The 20,087-nt window shown below is 44.2% G+C and overlaps 1 protein-coding gene across 3 annotated transcripts in view; it reads right to left on the bottom strand.

Annotated features, from left to right (window-relative positions):
• EBF1 (EBF transcription factor 1) overlaps nt 1-20,087 on the bottom strand; it is a 773,266-nt gene that overhangs the window by 270,325 nt on the left and 482,854 nt on the right. The gene's annotated exons all lie outside the window — the stretch shown is intronic.

Genomic DNA, 20,087 nt, shown 5'->3' on the forward strand with positions numbered 1-20,087 from the left:
TCCTCCAGGTGATGGGAAGGAGGAAGACAGCGTACAACAAAGTGAGTGCAGATGGCCAGTGGAGTAACAAAGACCCCCGCAGACCCCGCGGTGTGGGAAGGCAAGCTCCAGGTGGCCCCCTTAGCACCATACCCAGGCCAGAGAGTTCTGGATAAGTCCGGAGGGCACCCCCTCCATGCACTTTGCAGGGAGCTCAAGTTTAGTTATGTCACTGCAGATTGCAGGAGATATTGTGGCACCTCCGATGCCACTGCTGACCTCTCTACCACAAGGAATTTTCTGAAGGTTGAACCAGAGGTAGCTCTGCCATCTAGTAGACGGCAATTCCCCACACTTTAATGCCACACTGGAAGCAAGACGTAGGAGGAGCAGACTTATAGTTTTTGATGGCTATCCTAGGACCTTCCTTCCCTAACTGGAGTCCCTCATAATCTACATGTTACAGTCAGCCTGAAAAATGCTGTTCATTGCATAGATAACCACTGGATAAGGTTGTCACATGATATGGAACCACTTTTTTGGACATAACTTCACATAATATAAACTCTTCATGTGTTGTCTACAGTACAGTATTCAAAATGCTGGAATTATCACTGATGCATGGCAGCACTCTCTTTCTTTGAGTCTAGAGTTTAATCCAGATATCCATATACGTTTTTGTCCTTGACTTACTATTGTACTTGGTTTTGCATTGTTATAAAGTTAGAGCACCACCAGTCCCTCTCTGAGGGCCAGATGTATCAAAAAAGCCTTTTGCGATTCGGTAATAGTGATTTCTTAAAAATCGCAAATGCTATTACCGAATCACAAATTGCGATACAGCCCCCATTCGCACCTATGGGCCTGTCGGCCCATATTTGCGAATTTTTTGCATTTCCCAAATTGAGAATTCCTAAATGGAATTCGCAATTTGGGAAATGCAAACTCCAGGGTGCACCCCAAAACAATTTTGGAAGACATGTAAGGTGCACACATGCCAAAAGGGCATGTGTGCGTTAAATGTCAATATAAAAAATGCATTTTTAATGCATTTTTAAAATTTGCACATGCCCAATTCGCATTAAGGAATTGCTTCATACATGTGCTTAAGAAATCGCAAATAAGGATTCCTTAATTGCGATTTCTTATTTAGAGAATCGCAAATTGCGATTCTCTAAACGGGCTCGCAATTTTAAGGAATTGCTATTTTAGCGATTCCTTTAAATTGCGTTCAGAATGCCTTTCATACATTCTTAAAGGCCTTTTTGCATTTGTAAACAGGCATTCGCACCGTTTGCGAATGCAAAAAGGCTTGATACATCTGGCCCTGAGTGAGCTATGTGGAATAATGTCTGATACATAATCAACTAGAAGAAAGTGATTTAATTTGCATTACTTTGGCAGTAAGTTGCTTTTGATTCCAGTGCCCGGCACAGTAAATTTCCAGTAGTGTCTATTGTTATAAGCTTGTATGTTTGTCTGTTCCCTTTCACTTTTTCCTGTTCTGTCGTCAGTCACTCAGTACCTTTTTTACAGTCTACGAACAGCTGAACGCAAACTTAAGCGAACTGTCTGTCTACTCGCCTTCTTTCTACGGTTCTGTCAGCAAAAGGTCTGAGGTAGAGGAAGTGACATTGCATCCCTTTTGACCCATGATGACATCAAAGTGTTGACTCCTTGCCCTAACCGTAGCCCTTCAAAAGCCTTCTATTTGATGTGAGGTGTTGGGGTAGGGATAAGGGTAAGGAGTGGAATCTACAGAAAATAAATTGGGTTCTCAGAGACATATTACTTTCTGTTTTGCCGCAGCGTCTATGGTAAGGGCAGTGCCAGGGGTACCAGAAAAGCATGCTAGGGGTAGCATCTGCAACGCTGATTAATCCAAATTGATATCTGTGGTGAGATTCCTAGTTCCTAGCTCTCACTCTAATCAGGGTCCCCAATGTGCAAATGTACTTGTCCCTACTCATGGGGGATTTTGTTTTATGGCCATGGAGCAGATCCTATGCTTTGACTTGGTAGTAGTTTGACTCACGAGTTCCCTGTGCTTCTTGGGAAGGTACTCTCATGCTGTGTCTCAGTGCCGTCCTTTCTCTGATCCATGGTTCAGATTCTCTGGAAAAAGGTAATTGTCCTCTGGTGGGTGGGCAACAGAACATACCTTTGATAGTTCCATTTAGAACATTCGAAATTTGGGAGCTCTATTGAAGATAATGGAGTATCTAGGGGACAACAATGGCCAATACAGGGCTTCTGCATCTGCATTCCAGTGTTTATTTTTTTTTTCCTCCCTTTTTAATTTAGAATATTGTACCCACAAAAGGTGAAATCGTCTATTAGACATATTGCCTTTGACCTTGGGCTATGCCGGGTTGCATGTGCGGATTCGGATCCCATCCTCTTCGCCTATGAGACAAACCCGAAAAGCAGGTGACAGTACAGGTGGAGCTTTATTAAATGAATGCATCCAGGGAGAAAACTGGTGTAAAAAGGAAGCATTGGGACACAACCTCCAAATGGATCTTCTAATGCAGAGTTCCACCCAGGTACAGAGCAGTCACATTTTGCAGGATGCGACAGTGCCTTCTCAATCGTTATAGGCCCTTGCCTCCGTTCGAGCCTAAACTTCGGTTCAGGGTCTTTAACATCCTACGCAGTCCTTGGCAGCAGGCTATCATGGCGTAGTAAAGTGAAGAAGCCTCTTACAGCAGAGTACAATTCCTAAAGAGCTCTAAGGAGTGAGGGAATGCTGCCAACAAGCTCTCTGCTGTCATTGCTACTGGAGCAGATCTATGAGCGCCTCTGCTGCTTGCTTTCATTGCTCAAGTGAGGTGAATCTAATTAAATTAATCTGCATGTCAATCTATCGGTGATCAATCACAGGGCCGAGGTCTTCCTGTGCGACCATGTGCTTGGGGCTGACAGGGGCTGATAATGGAGGAAGAAATCAACTCTGCAGCTAAGTTAATTAGTCACTATAATGGGTGGATTAGGCGGGTGCTGTTTGATGGCTGCTCCTGCCACTGAACATGAGGTGAGCGCCAGGGCTGCAATTAACAGACAATTATTATATTCACTTGTAAGTGGAATAAACACATCTCTGCGGCTTTCCCTGGTAATCCCATCGCTCACTCTAGAAGGAGAAGTGGAGGGCACTGCCTCGTACTGTTTCATGTCTGTTTTTAAGGACCGGTTGGACTCACTGTAGCCTTTCTTTTCTGTTCCTTGCTATCCTCTCTGACCCATTGCCAGCCCCTCTTCTAAAGCATGTGACCCCTCTTGTACTTCAGCAGCCTCATTCTCGCCTCCGCCCTCACCTGTCACATGCAGCTTGAATGACTCCTGTCTCTACTGCTGCTCGTACGCCCAGCTGTAAACGGAGGCCATGCTTCATCTGCCCAGCGGCCGCTCTTCCGGTTAGGCACAGCATGGCATGTATAGAGAGTAAAGCTTGAGAGGTACTGTTCCACTGACTTTGGTCATGCTCTAGCTGTCAAGAGTCAGCTGTTAATGACCCAGGCTGTTGTTTCCAAAACTGGGTATAAAAGAACAAATACATTGTGTAATTCGGAGTTTTCAAATGCTAAGCGAAGACTCTGATTTGGGGAAAACTGATGACATTGCTATGGCAAAAAGGAAGACTCACATGTGTGCTATTAGGAAACAACAACTAATAAAGACATCTGAGGGAATGTGACAGAATATTGTCTTACTCCTAGTTTAGAACTTGCCTCTCACATTTTGAAAACATTAAAGCTTGGCTAAACATAATTTTCTAACCCTACCATAAACAAAATTGGTTATTATGATATCTGCCTGCATGGAATATGGTTTCTGAACGGAAGTGAAATTGACAACAAGACCCATGCAGATATGTTTAAGGTATAAGGTTTAAATGATCTCTTAATAATGAATGTGCCAAACTAAATCCTAGCTCCTAGCTGGGACTCATTAAGTACAATGTCTAAGGGTAGTGCGTTCTAGAGTACTGGTCCCAAACCTCCATCTGACATCCTTGCAATGAATAATGGACAGCAAAACACAAGAGCCAAACAGCAGTCAGTGTGCAATGATTCTCACAATTATATAAGAAAAAGGCATTAAAGCCAAAACTTGATGAGGGAAATAAATATATTTTGAGATGTAAAATTATGCTCAGGCATCTTTGATTATCCGAGTAACTCAAAATTACCAACAGTAACTATCATGTGCCAAATGTTCTACTTTTTATGTGATGACCATTTGATAGCTCATACCATAATACCTTTGGTACAAAAAGAACTGGACTGAGGAGCCAGGAGTGTTGTAGTAGATCTAATTATCTTACATTAAAAATGTTATGTCATGGTCTCCTTGGGATCTAAGAGATAAGAGGGTGGAAAGAAAATCCTGAATACGCAAACAACAACATGCTAGACTGTGCTTTGGAACTAATGACAAATATGGGTGCATTTTAAAGAAATGTACAGCCAATTTTGTAGTAACTTATCTTCAATCAAATAATGGTATGACATAAAGTTTAAGATGACTGAGGGCACAATGGACAGTAGGCCTGGAACATCTCTTGTGTGTAGAGCAGGGCTCTTGAGGACTGGTAGGTAGGTTCATCCCCAGTGGTCATAGTCCTGGCCCCTTGATATACCTCTGTAAAAAAATTGTTGTCCAGAGATTTTCATTTTATTATTTGTGTTTTTATATCATTAGAGAAGTAATTTAGCTTGGGTAGACATTGCTAATATGGGCCAATTGTTTCTAGATCACATTTTTAAAAATGGCAGCTGTGTTGTAGTGATGGTGTAATATTTCAGGAACCACGAGACCTATATACTTAATTTTGGTGTCAAAACCTAGGTTTTGGGGGTCAAGTAGTCTTACAGAGACAGAAAATAACTCCTCAGAGCAACCCTTCCTCCATTTTCCAAAATGGTAGCTCTATAATGATGTGTTTTAGCCATTGTATTGGTCCTTTATTTTGTGTTTTCCGTATTGTAGCTGACATTTTTAAGAGCAATCCAGTAGAATCTGATGATCTTTATCCAATGATTGGCATTTTCCACATGGCAAAAGTTGTGTTGTGGAGTGCAGGAAGTTATCTCAGTGGATGTGGCATAGATGATGTACTTATTGATGCTGAAATCTTTGAAAGCAAAACTGTCCAGTCAGTACTGAGCAGAACTCATTATGTTCGTTACAAGGTATGCTCATCATAACTGAGGCTATAGAAACAATGAGTTGGAATGCTTTCTGGAACAAGAATGACAAATTAGGTTTTGCATATTTTATCTAAAAAGTGAGCAACGCAATACAATCAATTCAAAATCAGAAAACCCGAAAACCAAGTTTGTAGAGTTTGTCAAAGAATGGGATGAAAAATCTGAACTTTGCAAGTTCTAGGGATATGTTTTACACGTGATAGCTATAGTGAGAAACTTGGTACATGCTGATTGAGAGGGTGATTGGGAGCCACACTTGAAGACTGTAGAGTCACTGATTACTGTGTTTCACAAATTTGATTGCATAAACTACCTGAGATATGGGTCCTGGTATTTGAAGAGTGAAGAAGCTAGTGGTGGAAAAAACATACCTCTACAAAAAATTAATCTAAAGACATTTTGTGGCGAAAGACAGAGAGGGAAGGTTCAAAGCTGTGCCTCCAAATATGAAACTGGAACAGATGATCTTGAGATCACAGAAAAGCTTCAAGGGAATTGTTAGCCAGATACGTAAAAGTGAATACGTTGCTCGACGGCACCTAGTTTACCATAAAGTCCTTTCTATTTACAATGTTTTCAGAGAGATGACAAATTCAAACTTAATATACCATCGTGAAACGGTTCCTCACCACAAACTTGTGGGAAAGAGAGGGGAATATTTTAATAAACATGTTGACAGCCTTCTTCATTTCATGCAGCAGCAAGGAAACCTCTTTGAAATGACTGATCCTGTGCAACAACACAACTTTGTGACCAAACAATATGTGGATAACGATACAAAGACATGTCTACTACATGTCCTGGAACATGGATTGAAACTATATGCAGAACTGAAGCAGGAGAGATTCGTATTGAAAGAGAAAAAGCTGTTCGACATAATCACTAAAGCTAAACCTCTACGCTTTAATTGCCATAAAAACAGTTTCGTCCAACCAGCCACTACAACACAGGTTACGAAAAATACCACTTTCGCAAGCACATAGAGAGATGGATGTAGCAAATGAAAGGGGTAAATTTATCAAGGACCTTCTATCGCATGATATTCTTCCAACAAATGCATTATTTGATGGAGATTCTGCAACTAAACCAGTGAAGAACAAACTTTTACAAGATCTTGAAAAAAATGTTCACCTGAAGAATTTCAATTTAAAAAGGTGTCCTCATTGAAAAGATTTGTTGTTGTGGACTATATGTCACAATTGTGAATGGTCAAGAATTCATCCATGCAAAACTTTGGAGGGGTGATTCAGACTGTTCTACAGATATCAAAGTCAGCGTGCAATTTGCAAGAACTGCACATTGTCTTTGACAGTTATCTTGAACTATCTGTCAAAGAATGTGAGAGAAGCAGATAAATGTCTACAAGTGGAACAATTGACCTTGCCTGCATCTGTGCAACTTGATAAATTCAGCTCATCAACATCAGACAAGATCAATTTGGAGATGTTAACTCACCAAAACAGTGGTGATGGTTTAGTGAACACTGAATTTCCAATAATTGCAAGTGGAATGATTGTTAATGAAGAGTTGGTGCCTGCAGAGATATATTCAAAAGGTAGGGGCCATATTGTTCAAGAACTTGACAGAAAATTGGAGGAAGCTGATCTTCGGGTTGTGCCAGATGTTGAGTAGGCTGTTCGAAATGGTTCCAATTGTGTCACTGTACTGTCAAATGACACAGATGTAATTTTTGTGCTACTTAGATTTGTTGCAATGTTCATCGGTCAATGATTGTCGAATTTATGGATACATTTTGGAACAGGCGAGAAAAGACACTTCATCCCACTTCTTATTCTGTACAAGAAACTTTAGCTAGAGATGCATGTTGTTCTCATCAAGGCACATATTCTTACGGGTGATGACACTATGAGCAAAATTGGAACAAACCTTGGAGCCTTAACTGCTGAACCTGTGAAATTTCTAAACAGATTTGCTGAAATAGAAGAAGAATGTGACTTTAAGGACATAGAAAAATACCTTGTGCATGTGTGGAAAATGAGTTCTGACTGTCACACATTTGACGATCTTCAGTACAGTGAGTTCAAGAGATCAGTCCCACTAAGTGACTATCCACTGATGTCATACTATGTGCGTGGACACACTAAAAGAGTGTTCTACTTGATTAGAAGTGTAATGTTTTGGATCATAAATATGTAGAGAAAGATCTGTGTGAATTTGGTTGGGAAGATATTGATGGGGTGCTAAAACCTACAAAACTTCTAAAGCCTCTTCCCACAAAACGTACACGTACATGTGCTTGCAAAACCTGTGCTACAAAATGATTTCCCTGTCGATATGCTCTTCTCAAATGTTCTACATTCTGCAAATGTACTACAAGTGATTGCTGAAACAAATAAATAAAGTGAATTATGAAAATGTGTCTAGAATAGAAGTGATAAACAGTTTTCATATTCAGATCATAAACATTGTTTGATGTATACATAAAAGGATTACAAAACATTAATGTTTGTTTCATTTCTATATGTGTCTCTTCTTCTATTATAGCTGTCATATTGGAAAATGGTGCTCTAAGGAGTTATTTTCTGCCTCTGAAAGACTACTTGACCCCCAAAACCTATGTTTTGACGCCAAAATGAAGTATATAGGTCTCATGGTTCCTGAAATATTGCATCATCACTGCAACTCATCCGCCATTTTTAAAAATGTCATCCAGAAAAATTCGGCCTGGATCAACAATGTCTACCTAAATTAAATTACTTCTATAATGATCCGAAAACACAAATCAAAAATGAAATTTTCTGGACAACATTGTTTTTACGGAAGTTTATCAGGGGGCCAGGATTATCAGGAAAATAGGACAAACTAGCAGTATCTTAAGTCTGCCTTATATGCGTGATTGCTTTCAGTCCTTGCCCAACATTTGTACCCCTCCAAAGCACCTTTACTTATGGACGTCTCGCAATGAGTAACTTTTTTGTTATTAATTGGCACTGGCACTGTGCTCAATACTAGGTGTGGTGTAAGCTAATTACAGTTTTGAGTACTTGGTTTGAGGTTTCTTTGATTTCAGGGATTGTCACCAAAATACTTTACATCCAAATGTCCTGCTTATGGTTATTAGAAATATATACTGCTTTTATAGTTGCCTGAGCACATTTTTAAGTAACTAACAGGGTGGTGCTGTGATTGTCTTCTTTTTAAAAGCTTAATCAGCATTCAGATATATGTTTCTTTTTTAATTACTTTTCCTGGTAACACTTATTGCTTCTTTACTATGTTCAGCATCATCTCCAGGTACTGTTCTTCCGCAGTAAGGTACCCGGTCACCTAAGAATGTTGCCTTCCTCCTGCTGAACCTGTTAATTGCGAGTTTATAGACTCTTGATGAACACTTTCTTTCATGTTAGTGATGGTCAATTTAAGTTTTAGTTTTCTTAAATAAGATCACGTCACTTTGAATCTGTAGTCTCCGAGTGGCTGCTAAACAATCTACATTTTGAGGACATAAAAAAATAGTAGGTATGAACCTTTTCTGTGTGCCATTTACTTACTACTTTCGAGGTCAGGTTCTTACCCTGTACAATTTAGTGGCTGCTGTGCTGCGTGATGTGTTTTTTTTTCCTAGTGTAAACCATGGTTTCCCTATAGGGACGTAGGCAGTAGGGTTGTCTTATTTAGTACACGTCTTTTTATCTTCACCGTGATCTTCATTAAAGAGGGGGTTGTTTCTCAGATGCTTCTGAACTGTGTGTGTATATTTCTGTGCATAGTGAGGCTAGTTATTGGGCATTTGGGCACAAGTGCCACCAGGCACTGTAGGTCTGTGCTTTTATTTCCTTCTTTTATGTTTATGGTTTTGTTCTTTCAAGTCTGAACATCTATTCGCTTATTTCTCTCGCGTTCCGGTGCCTCCTGTCCTATTTCCCGTTTGCTGCTGCATTCGAGTGGTTTTCTATGCATTATTTTTATCATTGATCTCGTTTCTTCTTCCTAGTGAAGGCCTGCAGTGCATCTTCTTCTGATCATTTTGTGTGACGTTTTCTTCATGTCATGTTTGCCTTGCTTGTACTTTTAGATGTATGTTACATCATATCTTCTGCCCAGCATGAGGTATTTCTATATTGTGTCGTAGCCCTTCGCCTTCCTTCTTTGTGCTGTCAGTATTCTTCTTGTTCTCTGCTGGCCTGTTTCAATGCTGCCGGTTTTCTTCACTTCAAGTCGACTTAGTCAACGTACTTTCTTCTACGTTTGCTGTTACAGATTGTGCATTCCCTCTAGTATTTTATTTGACTGTTCAAAAATCTGATTTATTTATTCCGATGTATTTTATGTATCTATGTAGCGTTAGACATTTTTCCATGATGTTAAGCCCGGGTTCATGGCATAGCAATAGAATACTATAAATGCATATTTAATTTGAACAGCCATTGCACTGTGCCAAAAAACTGGCCTCTGTCATATGCGCCTTCTTGCGACCCTCTTGTTTTTGCTGGTCAGCTGGCATTCCTAAGGGATAGCTCAACAGTCGACACATCAGGAGAGGTGTTATTTCAAGAGACAGTTTGAGCCCTCCACCCTTTGTTACCCCAGATCCTCTCAGTAAAGCTAATTAAGTCTAATTTTCTCAGTAAGCCCACTGAGGGCCTATTTTACTACAGGATGGTAACTGTAGTAAGGGAGAGAGGAGACATTCGAAAAGAACGCTCTTAAGAGCACAGCTATTGCCAAAGAGGAGTACAGTCCCACAATAGCCATGGCCACCATTAAATCTGCTTGATGTAGACAGAAGAAAAGAGGTCAGGGTATTTGCACTCAAAGGACCTTCAAATCGAACCTCATCTAAGTCCCATGAAGGTCACCTACATATAGAACTAGACCTTTTTTCGCCGATTTATGGCCTTCAAGGGTTACCAGGAAAGTTTGTATGGCTTCTGGAGAGACAGTATCGCAATCCAGTGAATATACTTTGATGCATGATGTTCACAATTTTCATTGTGAGTGATAAATACCACTTTGTTATTTTCACATGTGTAGTTTCTCAACGTGCTCTGAAGGATGTATCTGGTTGGATCTTAGATCTATATGAGCGACATAAACAAATAAATAGGCTAATAACTACTAACACATATCCAATCTTCGGCATGGAGCTAGCAAAGAATACCTCTTTATACTACCTAGCCATCAGTTTGCTTCTCTAAAGCCTTTTGCACGTCATAGTCAATATAGTTTGAAACAGCTGAATTTGTGAAACTGTCATGTAACTAGTTCCAGTGATAAAAAGTATGCACACTCTAAAAGTTTAACTAGTACAGACATCTGCTCATTTTGGAAATTGGCAGAATAAGGCCAATCACTGTCTAATGATTTATAGGTCACACGTCTGATAAGGTGACTCTCACGCATCACAGTTACATTTTGTTGTATATGGAGAGCGGGGTTGCTGCATCATCCCCTGTTTACACATAGAACAGATGACAAACAGTAGCTATGATCATTCAAAAATAATGAGGAAAAACTCACTTCTCTCTCTTCCACAAGCAATACACACGTGCCCACAAGGACATCATGCTTCAAAGCACTCCATCGAGCCCAGCAAGCAGTCATATTGCTGGTCAAACCAAAATGCCCAGATGTTAGATGGAAGAAAACATGTTATTCTGCACTCAAGACCATGCCCTTTCAATGCTGTATAGTATCAGACAGAACGTCTCCCCTTCTCTCTCGCAACTCACCTTCCCATCGCCCTGAAGAATGGGCCCTGATCACATGGCCTGCAATCACTATGAATGGGACCACCACTACCATGTAGACCATCGACTCAGGAGCCACTGGATCTGCACCTTCCTGATGGACAGAACACAAGCTGTCTTCGGAAACCCACAAAGTCTTCTATTGAATGCCCGAGGTTCCTCCCTCAGCCCTATCCTTTTCAATACATAAATGATCCCTTGTGGCCAATGTCATCCACACACACACATCAACATCCTGTCCTACACCAATAACGTGCAACTTATACTCTCCCTCTTGGACAAGACCTCCACAGTAGGAATAAATTCACCACATACATGAGTGAAGTCACTAACTGGATAAAGTCCTACTGTCTCCAACTCAACACCGACAAGACAGAAGTAGTGATATTAAGCAAGAGCACCTCACTATGGGATTCCACCTGGCAGGGGGCTAACCTCAGACCCACGCCCACCCTCAGTACCTACCCCAGGAACCTCAGAATGTGACAGCAAATGGGACATGACAGCACAAGTCAACGCTGTCACTGCATCCTGCTTTTTCAGCCAGAAGATATTGAGGAAGATTTTCAAATGGCTCCCAAGTAATGCCAGAAAAACTGTCACTCATACTCTTGTCACCAGCAAGATGGGCTATGGGAACACCCTCTATGCTGGAATCATCAAGCAACTCACCAGAAGACTACAAACTATCCAGAACTCAGCAGCCAGACTCATTCTTGAACTCCCACACTGAACACACATCGCAAGATACCTCAGAGGGCACCACTGGCTCTCAATATACAAACATGCTCACACACAAATTTAAGGCGTACCTGATTTGTTGAATCTCCTTCCACCAACCACCCAGACACCTCTGCTCTACCGGGCTCCTTCTTGCACGCATGCCACGCATACGCAGAAATAGATCAGGAAACGACCTTCTCGTCTATTGCTTCTAAAACATGGAACAAGTTCTTAATATGCATTAGAGCCCCCTTTTCTCTTCTCAAGCTCCACACGAAGCTGAAGATGTGGCTCTTCAAATAAATCTCTTGCCTAGCACAGCTAGGGTAAGACACTTGTTCTGCACCAGGATACTCTTCGAAGTGATAGTGCACTCTACAAATACACCTGACATAATATAACATAATACCACAATTGTTCAGGGACAATAGGACAAACTATTTCATCCTCTTCCCTGGCCCTAACTCACTACCATGCAACTCCCAGCACAGAGAGACCACCATTCCATGGATCATCACATTTTCTCAGCATCCACTCAGTATTCCACAGTTACACATCCTACAAGTTTAAACACAAAAGTGACAAGCATGAAGTTTGTTCTTTAAGGTAGTCAATGCAACTTGCAAATAGTATAAAAGTAAAAAGTATAGCATTCGTTTAGGCACCCACCCATGCTTGTATTTGCCGTACCCCTACACAAAGGCTAACCCCATTACTTACCCCATGCATGCAAGCACATTTATTCTAACCTTTGCTCTACCTTTGTCCTCAGCACTTGCACTTACCTGTCACTAATTAGAACACTGACTTTTGCTCGTCCCTCAAAATGTAGTGATAGTCCAGGGGCTACTCATAACTGCATCCCTTTCCGTAACTTGTATTCAGTCTCTACCCGTAGCAGACACCTTATATCATTTCTCTAAACTTTCCCCTTACACATTTCCAAACTCCTATCCCTCTCCCAAGCCATCACATATACCCTCATTGAAACTATTTATACATAAACGTTCTATATACATTATTTCATTTTCCCCTTTCCAAGCCTCAAACATTTTGTTTCCAAGTATGTCATTCGACCTTTTGACCTAATACCCTACACCATTCGTGCAGAAAGGGGAGTATTCTGCAGGACATCATCACAGTAAACTGTTTTTTCTCCCTTGACTTAAACCTCTGATTGAACTCTAGTACTTTAGTAAGTAGTTTGATGGAAAATTGCAGTCCTCATGTGAACTCTCTCAATACCATACTCTGGATGTTCCCTAGATGGCGTCATGTTTTCACTGGCTCTCAATCCTTCTCAACGAGCTTTTGCGTTTAAATTAAGCTATGAAATTGTATTGATGTCATTTTAATAAATGGCTGGAGCTTGAAGTGTTGACGTGAGCACGCATGCTTAATTCCAAAATTGTGATCTTCAAAATGCGGGAAAGGACTTTTGCGGGATGCAACAGAGGGTCTCGGGACAGGGAAATATGGGAAGAGGGGGTGATGCCGCAATGGATGGAAGCAGAACACTTGACAATTAACAAATTAATTGTAAGAAAAACATAAAGTATTGTATCGTTGGAGCAGGGGCGACAAAATTTTTTTGCTGAAGGAACCTCCGCAGGACCGCAGGATGAGTTTGAAGACCTCTGCTCTGTGGCAATTAACAGGCCCCGTCTGGGCACACAAGAGTAACAAAGGATGCATACTGCTCTTTATAAGGAGGTGCAGAGGGGGGCGAGATTTGCTCAAGGGTGCTGACACATACAGGAAGTTCAGTCACTGGGTGCAAATCACAAAAGCTGTGGATACATTTAGGGGACGTTGCCAAATCATAGAGCTGGCTAAAGGTGCTGAGACCGAAGATCGACGTACAGAACCGATCCAGGACGTAGATACCTCTAGGGAAAGGATTGGAAGCAAGATTTAGCTTTTCCTGGACATCCTTGGGCATGAAACTCCGGCTAGGAGCCTAGATACTTGAGAGATGCAGGTGTGATGAGCAGATTGTTCAAACACAGGGATCCCCGAGCAGAATCCAGTGCTGCAAGCGCACTTTAATTATTAATTTAGAACTACAAAGCATTGTTACAAACATCTAAATACCACACCCAGTTTAATTTGTCAGTCAAAAAAGGATGCCTAGCTGACTCCCTTCCCCCAGCTACAGCTGATGCCCGTCCCATTCAGCGGTCGCACTAATTGACCTGCTCTGTGTCCCGGGGCAGTATCCGATTACACAAAGAAAAGGCCCCTGGCTATGAAACCAGTGGCTGAGCTAACAATATCTGTCCGGGACCCGAGGTCAGGGCCTGTTCTCTGACCCAGACAGTCCCCTGAGTGACGTGTCACTCTCTTACCACCCAGCCAGGAGAAAGAAGGGAGGAAACCGGGCATTTCCATATGTGAAGGGCACAGCGCAAGAATCCCTCAGCCTCCTAGGAGAGCCGAAGTCAATGCAGCTTGGCTAGTCTCACCACTACAACCAGTAACAGCACCTCAAACGGTCTTTGCAGTGGTAGTACTCACGTCACGTACAATGAACTCAGGAGTGCTAGCACTCACAGCAAATATAGCAGTCTCAGCAATGCTCGTACTCGCAGCACGTACAGCCACCCTATCAGGGAAAGCGCTCACATCACGTACAGCCGCCTCGGAAGGGTTAGTACTCACACCTCGTAGAGTAGTCTCAGAAAGATGAGGACCCACATCACGTCCAGCGGTCTCAGCAGGGCTAATACAGCCATACAAATGTCGCAGTAGTTAGCACTTACATCACATAAAGTGGTTAAAACAGTGCTAGCGCTCACAGAACGTATTGCCACCCCATCAGGGCCAATGGTCACAGCATGTACAGAACCTTGGCAGGGCTAGTACTCACAGCACATACAGTGGTCTCAGCAGTGTTAATACTCACAGCACAGACAGTGGTCGCAAGATGAACAAGTTACTTACCTTCGGTAACGCTTTTTCTGGTGGATGCAATAGCTACCTGTGGATTCTTCACCTTATGAATTCATCCTTGCGGCAGCATCCGACGGAAAGTTCTCTTCCTAGCTCTCCACGTCGACGAGGACGTCACAATTGTACGGCTCCACGCGACTCCGTGTGACGTCACCGTGCCAATAAGAGGTCCTTTCCAGCGTGCTGACGTCAGTTTCACCCATTTTTACGTGCCATTGAGGCGAACAGGTGAGAACCGACTTCCACAATAAATCCAATAAATACATATATACATAAAACCCTCAAGATGGAACATAATTAAAAACCATCATTTATGTATACAGGAAAAAATATCAATATACCCATATATCTATACAACCAAATATCCTAGTGCAATCAGACAGGCAAAGGGGAGGCGGGTGGGACTGTGAGGAATCCACAGGTAGCTATTGTATCCACCAGAAAAAGCATTACTGAAGGTAGGTAACTTGTTCTTCTGATGGATACAAACTACCTGTGGATTCCTCACCTTATGAATAGAGTCCCAAAGCACTACCGCACTCGGAGGTGGGTGCCGGTCTGATTACACCAATAAATCCTGTAAAACAGATTGCGCAAAATGGCCGTACCTCCGAACCTCAACAAACAAGCAGTAATGCTTAGCGAAAGTGTGGAGGGACACCTAAGTTGCCGCCTTACAAATGTCCACCACCGGGACTCCCCTTGCCCGGGCTGAAGTGGCCGACTTAGCCCTGGTGGAGTGAGCCCTGATACCCTCAGGAGGAACTTTCTTTGCCAGTGAGTAGCAAACTTTTATACAAAGAATGACCCACCTGGAGATTGTTCTTTTATGGACTGTTCTGCCCTTCTGCTGACCAACATACCGCACGAACAGCTGATCCTCTAGGCGAAAGTCTTTTGTCCTCTCAATATAAAAACTGAGAGCCCTTCTAGGGTCCAATCGATGGAGTCTCTCTTCCTCTTTAGAGGGGTGGGGAGGAGGGTAGAAAGAGGGAAGGGTAATAGTCTGTCCCATATGAAAAGGAGTGACAACTTTTGACAGGAAAGCCGCCCTAGTTTTCAGTACCACTTTATCAGGAAAAAAAAAGTTAAAGGGGGGTTTTACGGAAAGTGCATGAAGCTCCCCAACCCTCCTAGCAGAGGTTATAGCAATAAGGAATACAGTCTTAAGAACCAAATACCTTAATGGGCATGAATGCGGGGGCTCGAACGGTGAACCCATCAGAAATGGTAAAACAAGATTTAAATCCCACTGAGGCACGTGAAAGGGCGTGTGGGGAAACTTATTAAGCAAGCCCTTAATAAACCTATTTACAATCGGAGATTTAAATAAAGAGGGCTGATCCGGGAGACAAAGAAAAGCCGATAGAGCGGCCAAATAACCTTTCACTGTAGCTACTGAACAGCATTTCTTTGCTAAATCAAGAGCAAATAACAAAACATCAGAAAGGTGGGCTTTCAACGGATCTTTCTGTTTTCCTCCACACCAAATAACAAATTTACCCCATCTACTGGCATAAATGGATTTAGTGGTGTGTCGCCTGGACGATAAAATAACATCCACTACATCCGGTGGGAGAGAAAAAGAACTCAGGTTGCCCCGTTCAATCTCCAGGCATGAAGATGCAGGCTCTGGAGGTGGGGATGTAGAATCTGCCCCTGCGACTGCGAGAGGAGGTCCACCCTGCAAGGGAGACAGAGCGGAGGGCACTGAGAGAGTTGGAGTAGGTCCGAATACCACACCCTTCTCGGCCAATCCGGAGCTATTAAGATGACTCGAGCCCGGTCTTGGAGGATCTTCCTGAGAACTCGAGGAATCAAGGGTATGGGGGGAAACGCGTAAAGCAACTGACCCTTCCAGGTCATCTGAAACGCGTCCCCCAAAGCTCCTTTACAACAGATACTGGAGGCTGCAAAACAGCGGGCACTGCGCATTCTCTTGAGTTGCAAACAGATCTATTTGTGGATAACCCCACATCTGGAAGATATACAGAACTAGATCTGGATGAAGACGCCACTCGTGGTCGACCGAGCTGCGTCGACTGAGAATGTCTGCACGCACATTCATGACTCCGGACAAATGATGTGCAATCAAGCAGATCTTGTGGTCCTGAAGCCAGGACCAGAGTAGAAGAGCTTCTCTGCAGAGAAGATTCGACCCCACTCCTCCCTCTTTGTTTATATACCACATCGCGGTCGTGTTGTCCGTTAGAACCTGGACTGACTGACCGCGAATGGAAGGGAGGAAGGCCTTGAGAGCCATCCGTACTGCCCGCAATTCTAACAGATTGATGTATAATTTCTGTTCTACTGGAGACCAAAGGCCTTTGATCTCCAGGTCCCCCAGATGAGCTCCCCACCCTAAAGTGGAAGCATCCGTTACCACTGAGGCCACTGGTGGAGGTAGCGAGAACGGCCTTCCTTGAGACAGGTTGTCGACCACTGCCCACCATTGAAGATCCATTGCAGTGTCTCTGGAGATCTTTATCGAGTCTTCGAGATCCCCTTTGTGTTGAAACCACTGCCTGCGGACGCACCACTGGAGAGCCCTCATGTGCCAGCGTGCATGAGTGACCAACAGTATGCAAGAAGCAAATAGAACGAGCAGACGAAGGACTTTGAGGATTGGAACCACCGCTCCATTTCGAAACATCGGAACCAAAGCCTGTATGTCCTGAACCCGCTGTGGCGGAGGAAAGGCCCGATTCAATGTCGTGTCCAATACTGCCCGTATGAACAGGAGGCGTTGAGAGGGCTCCAGGTGAGATTTGGGTACATTGACTGAAAACCCCAGGTCGTACAACAATTGAGTCGTCGACTGGAGATGGCACCGCACGAGCCCTGGAGTATTGGCTTTGATCAACCAATCGTCCAGATAGGGAAACACAGCGATCCCCTTTCTTCTGAGCTCTGCCGCTACCACCGCCATCACCTTCGTGAAGACTCGAGGTGCTGAAGTAAGACCAAACGGGAGGACCGCAAACTGATAATGTTGTGATCCCACCACAAAACGGAGATACTTCCTGTGCGATTTGAGGATCAGAATATGAAAGTACGCGTCCTGCAAATCGACCGACACCATCCAGTCTCCTTCGTTCAACGCCAAAAGAACTCGTGAGAGGGTCAGCATTTTGAACTTTTCCTGTTTGAGGAACCAATTCAAAATCCTCAAGTCTAAAATCGGTCTTAGCCGACCATCCTTTTTGGGAATCAGAAAGTATCTTGAATAGCACCCCTGACCCCTCTCTTGCTCGGGAACCAACTCTATTGCACCTTTTTGTAATAGGGATAATACCTCCTGCTGTAACAGGAGAAGATGGTCTTCCGACCAGAAGGATGGGCGGGGAGGGAGGGTGGGAGGAAATTCCCGAAAAGGAAGAGCGTACCCCTTCTTCACAATGTCGATGACCCAGGAGTCTGATGTTATGACCTCCCACATTGGAAGAAAAAGGGTAAGTCTCCCCCCTACTGGAGACGAATGGACAGGGAATGGTGTAGGACTACGGCTGCTTTCCTTGCTGCACCCCTCCCGAGGAAGAGGAAGAGGCAGAGTGCTGCAAGGTGGCTCCTCTCGTACGGACTCTGCCCCTGCCCCTGAAGGATCTGTAAGGCAGGGTAGAAGCAGTTTGTTGTGGTCCTTGCAGTCTTCCTCGAAAGGAACCACGACCAAATCCTTTAAATCTCCGAAAGCCTCTAAAGGCGGATGAGGCCGACGACTGGAGTCCCAAGGATCTAGCTGTCACTCTGCTCTCTTTAAAGCGTTCTAAGGCAGAGTCAGCCTTAGAACCGAAGAGCTTTTCCCCATCAAACGGGAGATCAAGGAGCGTAGCCTGCACGTCCGTCGAGAAGCCAGATGATCTAAGCCAAGACTGCCTTCTAGAGACTATGGTCGTGCCCATAGCCCTAGCCACCGAATCCGAAGTATCCAAACCAGACTGGATCACTTGCATCCGAAAAGAGTTGCAGCATCTCCTGTGACACATCAGGATGTCCCTTTGCCTCTTCCATAAGGGCATGTATGTAACGTCCCAGTATACATGTGGCGTTAGAAGATTTCAGGGCCATACTGCACGATGAAAATGTCTTTTTAGCAGTATGGTCCATCTTTTTCGACTGTCTATCAGCAGGAACCCCAGGAAGCGAGCCAGGAGAGGATCTGGAGGAACATGAAGCTTGGACCACAAGGCTCTCCGGAGTTGGTTGCCTGGAGAGAAACACTGGATCCCCAGGCGCCGTCCTGTAACGCCAAGCCACAGCTCTGTTGACTGCAACGGTGGATACAGGCTTCATCCAAATATCCTTTGTAGGGTCCAGCAGAGCCTCATTGAATGGAAGAAGAGGCTCAGCAGAAGAAGATGTTGGATGGAGGACCTCAGTCAATAAATTTCTCTTAACCTCCGCGGTGGGAAGAGTAATATCCAAAAAGTCAGCAGCTTTACGAATGACCTTATGGAACGTAGCTGCCTCCTCTGTGATCTCTCCAGGAGAAGCTAGATCCCACTCCGGGGTAGTGTCAAGGCCACTAGCTGAGTCTAGACCCTGGAAATCACCTGAGGGCTCAACAACTTCTCCTTCCTCCATGTGTTGCCTCGCGTACTCCTCTTCTTCCAAGAGACGGAGGGCCAGACGCCTTGATCTAAGTGTGGACTCCAAGCCTGGAGTCGACAAGGCGTCAGCCGTCGCCGAAGACCTCCGTCGGCGCCGAGGCTTGGACGTCGATGGGATCCGAGGCGAATCCACCGGCGCCGTAACAGGTGCAGCCATCCTGGCCGACGTCGTAGGCATCGGCGCCGCTTCAGACGCAGTAGACATAAACGGGGTGACTTGAAAGACGCCGGAACACCCAAATCGTAGGGCAAAGGACCAGACGGGCCTGCGTGACTTCCACCCGGCACCATGGAAGCAAAGATGTTAAACATAGCGTTCAAAAACGCTGCAAGATCCGATCCCGGAGTCAGGAAAGCCGGGTACTGTTGTTGCTGCACCGGCGCCAGCAAAGCTGCCGAAGAGGGTCCAGGTAACTCCTGGCCAGGAGAACCTTCAGGCCTCTGGAGAGGCTCGACCTCAAAGACCGACCCGGGTGACGTCGGAGGAGGAGGGGTGACAGTCGGGCTTATCTCCCACGTCAGACGACGCCGAGTCGACGGAGAAGCCGATCTAGACCTGGACCGTCCCTTGCTCGATCGGCGCCGAGATCCATGACGGCGCCGAGAGCCACTATGATGGTGGCGAGACCTCAAGGATCTCGACGAAGACTCCCTCCTATGACGCCTTTCTTTCTTCTTCTTAGACCGAGCCAAGAATAACTTTGCCTCTCTTTCTTTGAGCGCCTTAGGGTTCATGCGCTGGCACGAACCGCACGCCTCGACCTCATGATCTGAACTAAGGCACCAGAGGCAGTTATCGTGGGGGTCGGTAACCGACATCCGACCCCCGCATTGGTTACAAGGTTTAAAGCCGGACCTTCTAGGCTGCGACATCGTAACCGTCAGTTGGTAACAGTAGCTCC

This window comes from Pleurodeles waltl, chromosome 7, assembly GCF_031143425.1.
Source record: "Pleurodeles waltl isolate 20211129_DDA chromosome 7, aPleWal1.hap1.20221129, whole genome shotgun sequence".
Classification (NCBI taxonomy): domain Eukaryota; kingdom Metazoa; phylum Chordata; class Amphibia; order Caudata; family Salamandridae; genus Pleurodeles; species Pleurodeles waltl.